This window comes from Crinia signifera, chromosome 6 (genome assembly GCF_055691185.1).
Source record: "Crinia signifera chromosome 6, ASM5569118v1, whole genome shotgun sequence".
Classification (NCBI taxonomy): Eukaryota; Metazoa; Chordata; class Amphibia; order Anura; family Myobatrachidae; genus Crinia; species Crinia signifera.
The window spans coordinates 262,389,704-262,402,594 of NC_139222.1; positions in this window are offsets into that span (position 1 = coordinate 262,389,704).

Consider the following 12,891-nt stretch of genomic DNA (forward strand, 5'->3'; position numbering starts at 1 on the left):
TTTTCTTTTATTAGTGGAAACTCAGGGTCATATAGCATTTTTAGACACGATGAAATAGGGGTTAAAAATACAAACAATCACTGACAACATACATGGTGTATAGGGATTTCAGTAGTGAAAAAATGTGAACAAGATAGAAGTTAAAATGTGGAGTTCTGCTTTGCCGTATTGAATGATTGACTTCTACGAGGTAATTTACACATGTATTTCACGCTGTATTGCCATTGTGTGGTTCTTTTATTTTAATCGTAGAACTTCGTTTTATACTCGGTGGGGGGTATTTATAGCTTTCTTCGGGCTGGGAGGTTTTTTCATTTTTATAGGATTGCATCCAATGTGAGCTTCACATAAGTAGATACAGTTAGTATTTTTCTGCACCTGTTAGTGTGATATATAATATTTAGACACTATGTATTCCTTTTAAGTGGCAATCGAATTTGGACACTGTGTGATCCTTTTAATAATAATATGACTCCCTGATAGTATTGGTTGCACACTTGGATACAGTGTTTTTAATACTCCTGTGTTAGGTGGTCTGGTTGTTACTTTACCACCTAATTATCCAGAGAGAGTGGGGAGCTGTGATTGTACTTTCAGCTACTGTATATTTTATTCTATTCCCAATGTATCAGGTTGGTACTGTGACACTTAGTCTCCCAAAAGAGTTTGGGGAGCTATGAAAATACTTTTAGCTGCTGCACCCTTTTGTGGGTTTATTTCATATATCCTAGATATTTCTAGGAGAAACAGTATGGCATGATATAGTGTTTAATAGAGATTTTTCTTTTTTTCACTGAGGACGCTTGTCATGTGGCCAGAGGGTGATACCTCTAAAGTACTGCCACCTCCGTTTCCCTGTCCCTCCTTTTTTAAATCAAATTATTGAGGGTATGAGACTGATACCCTTCTCTGGTGGTATTATAGTCCCTAGGACACGCCCCCTTGCGTCAATCACATACACATAATATCACTGTTATACAATTTAAATACGGCAATAGTCAGGGCTCCACAGAGTCCAACACGTGTTTCTCCTGTCTAAAACAGGCTTTTTCAAGGCACCCGCGGCCGCCGCTCACTGGTGATATTTATTGATTATTCCCATCCAATGGGGAGCAGTCCGGCAGTCACGTGTTGAGTGATCCACCTATTACACGTTCCGCCTGGCTTCAGCTATTCGGAAGTTACTTACGCCCTGTCTCTGGCGTTGGTGGTCACGTGTGCTGCGTCTGACTTCATCCAGCCAATCCAAGCTGGTATTCTCCGATACCCGGAAGTGTGTCTCTTGTTCAGGGTTTGTGCTGTCACCCTGTAATCTGTATAACACATATTCATTCACGAAAAAGTAGTGTTAATCCATAAAAGTTTTAAATGAATCTTGGTTCCATTTTTTGTGGGGGTTGTAATGACCCCTTCTGGTTTCTATCATGATGTGCAAATTGCACTGAATTCTGCTGCATTTGGTATTAGTGAGTTGCTTCTGATTTATACAGATCCCGGTATCCTCCCGGAATCTGTATTAGTTAGAATAGGATTTTTGATATATTTATTAAAAGATAGGAAAAGGGGTTTGATACTGCACAATTTTACTGGTATTTGTTGTATAGGCCCTTATTCTGATTGATGCGTACTTTTCCGCATACTTTCGGATAGCGTCTTTACGGCGTCTGCGCATGCGTGGAGAACGCAACGCGCATGTGCCACGCATTGACTCCGTACCTGTTCGTGCAAATCCCGTACAAAACTGTGCACCGCAATCAGTCTGGAAATATGGGCGTATTATGGGCGTCATGCGGAATGACACATGGGCGTAGTTTCAAAGTGGGCAAAACTGGGAGGAAACATGGGCGGACACGGGGGAGTACACTTATGTTGGGGGGCGTGCATTCGGATAGCACTCCGAATGCACGCGAACAAAACCGATAGAAATGTGCGGTGTCCATAAGCAAGTATTGCTTTGCGGAAACCACTCGGTCCTGCGGTAGGCGAACGGAACGCCTAATGACTACAAGCATTAACACCTGAACCCAATACAATCGACTCCTTTACTCATTACTCACTAATGGCACGCTTGTCAGTGCTTTAATTGAAACCATTGCTGCTTCAAGGAACCTTTACTAAACACACACATATGCTGTACTTGTCACACACTTTTAAACTGCTAAGAATGGACATCACTGAATATTAATACTATCAATACACATGTGTATTCTACATGTACTAATTAAACCACACAATTTTGGTTAACTAAAGAAATTTATTTAAATACATTTCACAGACAATGACACTGTGAAGCAATAAAAAAAAACAAATAAAAAATACCAAAAACCATGCCAGGAATGTACCGAAATAAATTATAATACAAAATAAATATTATTGCACACATTCATAGCCACAGCAGAATCATTTGGAACACAAAGGGACTTAGCAACATCACTTCAAGTACAGCTGACAGTAATGGCAGGCAAAAGAGGGCAACAGGGGAACCAAAAATGACATATTAAGCAAGGGCTCATCTGGTTACCCTCAGCACGTGATTGGACACAAGAAGCTGACACACACAGCACAATGAAAGAGTTGGGATCACATAACGGTGGAGATTAATGCAGCCACAAGTTCATTTGCGAGCACGTTTGCCCTTGGTAGGCTCCTTGGCCTGTGCAGCAGCTCTTCGGCCACGGCCAGATGCTGGGGCAGGTGGAGCAGATGCTGGTGAGGGGGTGGATGGTCTACCCCTCCTGCCAGCAGGGAGTGTTGCTGGTGGTAATGCACCAGAAACGGATGACATTAGGACCCTATTGCTGTTAACTAGCTCCACCATAAGCTCATTATGGTGGAGGAGGAGATCATTTTGACGCGTGGCTTGCTCGGCCAGCACCTGAACACTTGCAGCCATGGCCTGATGCGCCTCAGCCATGGCCTGCATGCTCCCAGCGATGGACTGCTGGGTGCTGACCAAGCTCGCCATGACCTCCTCGGTCCTACGCATCCGTTCTGATGCCAACTCTCCCTGCTGGTTAATGTCCCCAAGCATCTGGCCCAAGCTGGCATAATCGGCTTGGACCGATGCCTGCTGCTGCACACGCCTACCACTGGGGCCAGGTGGCACGGACTCCTCCACCTCCTGAGAAGAGTCTTCACCAAGCAGTGGGGTGTCTGTTGAAAATGATAAACACAATTAGGACACATTCTAAGATAATTACTTGCACAAGCTTATGGCATGACAAATATTTACCTTCCAGAAAAGACGCAAACACTTCAGCTGGGGCCTCGCTATCCATCGTGCTCACCCCCCTGACCTCCTCAACTGCTACACAGCACTCGGCCATCAACTCCAGGGGGGTGAACTCTAGCCCTGATGGCATGGGCCCGGCCCCAGATCTCTGGCTGTGTTCCCACCGCTTGGTCATCTTCCTCTTCAGGTTGGTTTTGAAGTCGTGCCACCTGCAATGTAAGTTGACATATTAATACAAGTCACTCCAGATGTTTGCTGTTGCAGCCATTGCTCTGTGCTACATATTACGACATGTGCTTAATGTCAAAAAGATAACATTACATTCAACTATGATATCAACCGTTACAATACACATTCACACTCACCCTACTCTAACTCTCAACTAAATAACATGGCAATAATGTCTGTGTATCGTACCAACCTCACCGGCCATTTGACAAATCCATCTAAGCATGAATTCAAACATTACTTGTCTATTACTGGGCACATGTATCACAAAACAACTTGCCTCTTCTTGACGTGCTCCGTCTCACGAACTTGTGGCGCCACTTCATTAATCTCTGCCGTTATGTCTTCCCAAATCTTCCATCTGCGTGTGTGTCAGCCTCTCCGGTGGACACTCAATCCAATCACGTGCTCGCGGAACCAGGATGGCAAGCTCCTGTGCTTCATATGCCTTATTTCTGGAACTTGGTTCCTCTGTTGGCCTCTTTTTCCCCTTGCCACGTCCATGCCCACGCCCACTGGCACGTGTCGCTGTACTTGAAGTGCTGGCCATGGTAGTATCTTGTGAAGTCCCCGGTTGTGTTCCAAATGATTCTGCTGAGGCTGCATATGAGGCAGCTGCAGGTTGCCCTGCTGTAGAAGGGCCAGGTGCAGGTTGCCCTGCTGTAGAAGGGCCAGGTGCAGGTTGCCCTGCTGTAGAAGGGCCAGGTGCAGGTTGCCCTGCTGTAGAAGGGCCAGCAGCCTCATCATTTCCCACTGGCTGCCTGTGCAGTGGCACATAGGAGGTGCTGGAGTCCATCCTGTCAAACAGTAGCTGCAACTCCTGGTCCACCTCTGATTGCGATCCAGACATGTTAGCAGCAACTTTGTCACATTCTAATACACCTTTATATACTGTTTGTGTATCCTGTTTGGCGTACATCAGCGGCAGCTGCATTCCGTGCGCGAGCGTAACGGCCGCCTGCGTACGGCGCGGTTTTTTCGCGCCGCATACGCCACGACCATAGTTGCGGAAATTCCATTGTGTAAAACCTGGCAAAACTTCTACATGAAATATTGGTCACCAATTCTAACATTGCATAGAATCTTCTGATACACCTGTGACTATCGCACAATATACATGCTATTTGGTAGCATGACATGACATTTGGTTCATGACTACTGTGGTATTGTTGAGTTTGATTGCAATCTAAAAGTAGCCCAATCCCTTAGAAAATCCAGGCCACAAGTCATGCAATACTCATCACTACTGTTATAGACAACACATGTGAGAGGCCTATAAATAGTGAATTGCTGCTAGAATCATTTGTCTCCAGATCTGTAGTTGTCAGGGTCTAAGGTAAGCTCTTCCATGGTCCTTGTAGATATGATATACATTAACAATGTAAGTGTATGAATGTATGCACCATTGCCTCACTGACTACAGATTGTTGGGCCAGCAAAGGCTTTGTAGCATTATTGCAACATGTCACATGTTCACTATTTCACTCACAGGTCTTAAACCTGTGTGTGTCCATCTATTGCAGGACAACATGTCCCAGCAATAGGTGAAATGTCTCATAGTACATGATGTCGGCAACAAATGCAGACACCTTTGATACTCAAGTAGTGTTTAGTAGTTAGATGTTGTAAGCATCTGTGTGTTTAGGACGGTGTGTATTGAGTTCATATTATTGTTACATCATTATAGAGTCAAATGGATATTCGTGATTTCACGGGGCGGCCATCTATTGTACGTATTGAAGCCTACAAATCTATTTGTTGTCGGATATGGCCATTATGTGCATAGGTGCATCATTATTTATGTTCATTTATTTATAGGTTGCTGAAGCAATGATGGCATTCATGGCAAGGAGGCTAAGGGCACTTGCGGCTCTCCCCACTCGTCGCCCAAGGAGGCCAGGACGGGTTGGAATCTATCGCACACGGGTGACTCTGTTTGGTATGCCCGATGATGAGGTACTTACTAGGTACCGGTTACCGCCATATGTCATTCTGGATCTGCTCTCGTTAATTGAGAGTGATCTGGAACCTCTTCACGGGATCACGACAGCAATTCCGCCTCACACACAGCTGCTGGCGGTGTTGCATTTCTGCGCCTCAGGATCATTCCAACAAGTAGTGGCAGTACTTGCTGGAATATCTCAGCCGGCCTTCTGCCGAATCCTGAGGCGTGTGACGTCGGCCATGTTTAGGCGCAAGGGGCACTTCATGGCCATGACATTTGCCACCGAGACCCTGCGCAGAAGCCAGCAGGCCTTCCATCAAATTGCTGGCTTCCCTAATGTGATAGGGGCTGTGGATGGCACCCATGTACCATTTGTGCCTCCATCTCGAAGTGAGAAGATATATAGGAACCGCAAATTGTTCCACTCACTGAACGTGATGGTGGTATGTGGCCCATCCATGGAAATTCTCTCCTTCAACTCGAAGTTTCCCGGAAGTGCCCATGACTCTCATGTTATCCGACAAACCGGGATTTGGCAAAGACTACAAGAGCTGAAAGGCCGTGATGCGTGGGTTCTGGGTGACTCCGGTTACCCATGTACGCCCTGGCTACTTACGCCGTACAGCTCCCCAGCACCGGGCCCACAGGAGGCATTCAATCGGGCGCATGTTGCCACCAGGCAAGTGGTGGAGCGCTCAATTGGCCTTTTAAAGGGTCGATTTAGAGTGCTCCACCGCACTGGTGGTGACTTACAGTATGCGCCTGAAATGGTGTCGAGGATCGTGGGCCTGTGTGTATTTTTCCATAACATTGCTGTGCGGCGTGAGATACCCTTTGATAAATGGGAGGTTCCATCTGAGCCGCAAGATCCGCCCATGCGCCCATCCCGCGCCCCTGAATGCCGGAGGGGATACCAGCTGCGGGACTCTGTGGTGCAAAGATTCTTCAGGTACATTTTATATAGTTGACCAGAACACACCAATTGTTGTAAAAATCACCCCTCAAATAAGTACAGTGTGTTAGTTGTCAGTCTTACAAAACGACAATTAGCCAGCCTGCCCTCCTAATGGCAAAGAAATAGGAGATATTTATCATATGTGCTTAGTTTTGGTGGAAGTACAATATAGGTGGGCATTATTATACCTTGTGCAAGGGATCTTATGTGTTTGTTATATCTTCATTATTGTAGTTGATACTATCACTGATGTCTGGTGAGTACATTGATTTATTCTCTAATGTGGTGGTGACTTTTTTCTGTGTTGATGTATGATTTGTTTGCAGATATATATATATATATATATATATATATATATATATATATATATATATATATATATATATATATATATATATATATATATATGATATTTGAATTTATTAACATGTTTAGCAATTTCAAGGAGCAGCCAGGCAGGCAGGCAGGCAGCGCTGGTGTATAATGGTGGACTCAGGATACCTGCAAGTATGTGTATGTGTCTTTTAAACATAAATGTACGCATACACATAGATGCATAGAGTAAGTAATGCGAAGTACAGCTATGCGTTGCCAAGCTATAGCACGCGTTGCTTGGCGGTGCGATGCGTTATTCGATTTGCAAAGTGCATACACACTGTGTTTTATATATATCAGATTTGTTCATTGCCATACATCAGCACTACCGTTTTTAAGGCATGCGAATTTTTCGCCATTTGTGTTGGCGCAGAGACGCTGTTCATGTAAAGATGAACAATAAAGTTATTAACACAAATAACTGTGATAAACCAATGACAGCACATGATTGGTTGATTGATGCCAGTGCTAACATGGCGGAGACACGCAGAGCAGAGGCATTTTCACCTGCGGAACTTAGGGCTATGGTCTCCGTCATGGAGACAAGGCTGGGCCGTGCAGGGCCCTTTATTACAAATGGCCAGAAGCGGCGGGCCTATGCTGCGGCAGGGCGCCGTATTTACGCCCGCACCCGGGTGCGGAGGAGCATCGGCCAGTTAGAGAGGCGCTGGTCAGACCTCCGCAGGCGCCAGCCCCAGCTACTCCAAGAGATTAGGAGGGAGATAGCTGTTTGTGAGTATTTTCGCTATGAAATTTCGCACTTACATCATAGCATATATAAACAATAAAAATTGTCTAATGATAACTGGGTGTCCATGGGTTTAAAAGTCCATAGACTGTTATGTGTGCTTCTTCCTGGTTAACATGCAGTCATGTGGCTTTTATATGTAATTACATAGCATTCTTGATTCTGATGCATACAATGTGCCAGATCTAATATGTGTTAAACATTGATAAATGCAAGGGTTGTCATGATTGAACAAATTACTAACAATCACATAATAACTTATATGTCACATTTTGGAGTCCATTAACAGTAAGGAGCAACTTTCAAGCATCGTTTTCGATCATTATCACCCTTCCATGTATCTCTTGTTATGGATTAATACATGTGCCCCAATGACCCTACATTGACAATGATGTTTGTTTTCTACCACACAGCACGAGCCCGAGCACGACAGGCACGGGAACAGGCCGAGGCAGCCCAGGCCGAGGAGGAGGTGCCTGAGGAGAGGGAACAGCCTGATGAGGAGGTGCCGGCGGTGGTCGAGGAGGAGGATGTGCTTGTGGAGGAGGAGGAGGAGCAAGTGGAGGAGGAGGAGCAAGTGGTGGAGGAGGTGGAGGAGGAGGAGCAAGTGGTGGAGGAGATGGTGGAGGAGGAGGAGCAAGTGGTGGAGGAGATGGTGGAGGAGGAGTATGTGGTGGAGGAGGTGGTGGAGGAGGAGGAGGTGCCTGAGGAGGTGGTGGTGGAGGATGTGGAGGAGGTGTTGGTGGCGGAGGAGGATGTGGAGGAGGTGTTGGTGGCGGAGGAGGATGTGGAGGTGTTGGTGGCGGAGGAGGTGGCTGAGGAGATGTTGGTGGCGGAGGAGGTGGCTGAGGAGCCCAGGATTGTCCCGGAGTCGGCCGAATCAGAGGGGGAGGAGGCGTGTGAGGCGGTGGAGGCCGAACAGATCGGTATGTATACATAATGCATCATTCATGAATTAGTTGTACTGGTATTTGTTATGTAGCACTGGTGAGGATAAATTTTGTTACAATACTATTAATACATAACCCAAAGTGGGTAGCTACAGATACAGGTACGGGTTAGATGGGGTGTCCAAGGCATCCCTTTCATCCAGGACACCTCTTAATTACACAGGTTTGTGGGATGGCTTGGAGCTCCATTTTGACTGCCACATAACCGTTGTAGTTAAACAGGATCCTGGAGTAAAGGGATGAGTGTATCATTTGTGGATTAAATTCACCTGCTGCAAGCGTAGATTCTGTCCCATCATATAGCGGAATATATGTTTTAGGTGAATGTTATTTATAAACTATATGATGTATGCTATAAATGGAGTATGGGCCGGCCTACCTTGGAATGGAGTCACAAGTTGACAGTGTCCCTGGAGCCTCCTCTACCTAAACACCCCCTGTAGTTCAGATTGTTTTTTTCCCCTCACAGAATTGTAGGTTGGTTTAGACTGAATTATGATTTTGAGGATGTGTACTGTGCATTCCTGACATTTGCATAACTCCCATGCCACGAACCATCACTGAACTTATACTGAGGAGATTGTAACAAGTTGTTATTGACGGAGGACATGACATGCTTGTCATTGGTTAGTCATGGGTGGGTTGTGAATCAGAAGAAACACTATGACTGTTATGTCTTGTGCAGAGTAAAGGGTAGAGGGACAAAAACACAGTATTTATTAAATAAGTTTGCATGTATGTATATATGTATGTCATATCTATTTATCTATGTGTGTCTCAATCTCTCTACACATATATATATATATATATATATATATATATATATATATATATATATATATATATACATGGCACCTAGCATTTCTGCGATTTATGTAGCAGTATGTGAAATGTATGCATGAATATCATGACTAATTTTTGCCCCTTTGACATGCCCACAGATGCCACAACACCAGCAGATGAGGGTGTCCGTGGGGCCCTCATGCGGATGGGCCACCATTTGCGGCTCCTAATTGCTGACCTGCAGGACCTCCGGGACTTGCTCCTTTAATTTTATTTTTTTCGTCCTTTATATTTAAATGTTTCATTGTTGAAAAAATAAATATTTTATGCAAGTTCGAAGTTGTTGGTTTTCTTTGCACATTAAACAGTATATGTGTAGATTGTTTATAATATTTTACACAGGGACAAATACAAACCATTGCACTTCAATTGCTGTAAGGGTTAATGTGTGCAATGCATGTGTTAGGCATGGTTGTAAGGATATATTGGCATGTAATTGATTCCAATTCCAAATAAACATTTTTTTAGGAGGATAGGTAATTGAATAAGTGGGTCATGTGATGTATTGCAGAATAGACATAATAGTGGGTAGTTTTGCGTAAATACACCGCTTCCGTGCGGACGCACCGCTTGCCATCCATTCGGATGCGGTATCACCGTGCATACTCTGTAATACCGTGCAGAATCTGAGTGTTTCCCCCGCACACGCATGGTTTGTATGTCGTCCGTAAACACGCCCTGTTCTTAAAGAGTGAGTCCGTCCGAATGCGGAGGACACGTGGGCGTTTCTACGGACGATGGCCGCACGCGGCCGCACTGACTGGCGTGCGGACCGCACCGTAAGAATTCGGGAATATCCGCACCGATCAGAATAAAGGCCATAGTGTGGAACCGATGAGTGTGCCTCTTGGAATTTAGTTCCAAGGATATATTCGGCCCTGGGAGCAGTTGCCCTGATTAATATATACATGTTCTTCTGCATATGTTATGCTCTGAGTGGTCCTTCTTGAGGAGAGGTTGCTAGGTTACTTATCCTCTTCGAGGTTTGTGATAACGAGATGGGTGGGAGTAAGTGATAACGAACAGTGTAAACTGGTGCTCATATCTGATACAGGTGTGTGTGATAAATGTGAGAGGGATGGGGGAAATTATTAGTGTATTCTATTGGTATAAGTATGAATATTTGTGCTTGTGATAACTGGTGTAGTCTGGTGTTGAGTGGTTAATTTTAAGGTTACTTATGATGATGAGTTAGGTGAAGCTGGAATAGGAGAAAGGCTATTTTAATTCATTTCTATTTTGGTGATGGGTGCTCTTAGTGATATTAGTGAATTTATTCAAAAGTATGCAAGAGTATGGGTGTCCTTATGCATTACATTCAGTTGGCATTTACTAGAATTTCCTTTTTCTATCTAGTTCACATATTCTTTTAATTCCCATATGACAGAATCGAGGTAAGTATGATAATTGTATTTAACATGTCATGTAATATGGCTCTTGTTTAATGTATATAACAGTTAGTCTGGTTTTTCGCAGATTTAGTTCTGGGTAGGGAGGATATTTCTCAGAAAGATAGAGGTATGCTGGGAGGATGGGGAGATGCTATGGATGAGTTCTGATTTTTATACGAAGGGCATATAGCTATTCTCATTGAGCCCCTGTGGTTGAAGACTGTTCATCAGAAAAATCATCATCTTCGTTTCTATTTTTAATAATTCTCTATCAAGATCTCCTCCTCTAATCCCCAATTGTACCTGTTTCATGCTGTACGCCCTCAAAGTTTCTGGGTTGCAGGCATGGTATCTCAGGAAGTGTTTGGCAATTGGGGTGAGTGTTTTAAATCTTTCCCTGTCTCTTTGTGCATTTTTTATACTTCCCACGTGTTCAAGTATGCGTACCTTCAGTGGCCTGATAGTCTTGCCAATGTATACTTTTTTGCACGGACACTCGAGATGGTATACAACTCCCATGGTGGTACATGTAATGTATTCCCTTTTTTTTCATTCTTTCTCGTATCTATCAGTGAAAGATTTTTTCGGTTCCATATATTGGCATGCTTTACATCTACCACATCTTATGGAACCTTGTCTTGCTATTACTGATGGGGATGATGTTATGTGACTTTGGACAAGGTGGTCTTTGATATTTCTTGCTCTCCTCCAACTCGTCTGTACTCTGGTCGGTACGATTTTACTCAAATCTTTATCTGTGTGAAGGATGTCCCAGTGTTTTTCCAATATATCTTTTGGTACTTGTTTCCTATCTGGGCGCCCACTAAGTTAATTGCGCACCATGCTATTCTCCGTAGAGAAATCTGATCGCATCGCATCGCATCGTATACATACACGATATTGAACGATGCGATGCGATCCGATTCGATTTCCCATAGGAAACAATGTTAAATGGATCAATTTACCCAAATCAGCATAGGGAAGAATGGTAAATGGGCCAGAAACCCCAAAAAAACCCACAGAGCAGTGGAATGTCCCCCCAAAAGTAGTTGACGCCACCCCGCCATCAACGTGAACCCGAAGCGTGGCGAGCGCAGCGAGCCCGCGAGGGGCGGCGGTACGCGTCCTCCGACCTTTTCATGCCCTACTATCCACTAGGGCGTGGAGTGAGAATAGAATAGTGTGGCGAGCCCGAAGCGTGGCGAGCGCACGCGGATACCTTCACAGGTAAACGCGTCCCTTCGCGGGCTTCCCAGGTGTCCGCGTCGCCATGGACACCTGGGAAGCCCGCGAGGGGACGCGTATAACTGTGAAGGTATCCACGTCCCCTCGCGGGGCTCGCCGCGCTCGCCACGCTTCGGGCTCGGTGGCTCGCTGCGCTCGCCACACTATTCTATTGTCACTTCATGCCCTAGTGGATAGTAGGGCATGAAAAGGTCGGAGGACGCGTACCGCCGCCCCTCGCGGGCTCGCTGCGCTCGCCACGCTTCGGGTTCACGTTGATGGCGGGGTGGCATTTCAATGTTCAGGGGTGTTTTTGGCCCATTTACTATTGTTCCTATGATAATTTGGCTAAATTGAGCCATTTCACATTGTTTCCTATGGGAAATCGAATCGGATCGCATCGCATCGTTCAATATCGTGTATGTGTACGATGCGATGCGATCCGATTTCATTACGGTGCCGTACGTAGAAAACCTGGGCGCCCAGATAGGAAACAAGTACCTATCTTTTATTGCTCCCCACTCCGTATTGAAGGTACCAATGTATCTCACTGGTTCTTCCTTTTTAGTGCGTACACATGGTTTCAGTAGGTTCTCCCGCGGTATTTGGTCTACTTCTTTCATGGACTTTTTTATGAGTCTATTACTGTAGCCTTGGTCTAGCAGCCTTTGTCTCAGCTCTTGCTCCCTGCTGTGGTATGTATCCGTGTCTGAGCAGTTACGCTTGGTGCGTATTAATTCACCTTTTGGTATCGCTTTTATAATCGCAGGTAGATGTGCACTGGTCGAATGCAGGATGTTATTGGTGGCTGTATCCTTCCTAAAAAAAAAAGTATAAAATGTAACGGGCGCTCAGAAATACTTCCAAAAGTCCAATCACTTACACTTTTCAGTGTAGTAAACAAATTTTCAAGTTCTTTTACTCCAGACTAGATCTTAGTCCTAAGGTGGGTCTTTTTGGTCTAAAGCATCCACATGCAACGCTCATAGAATTATCTAGA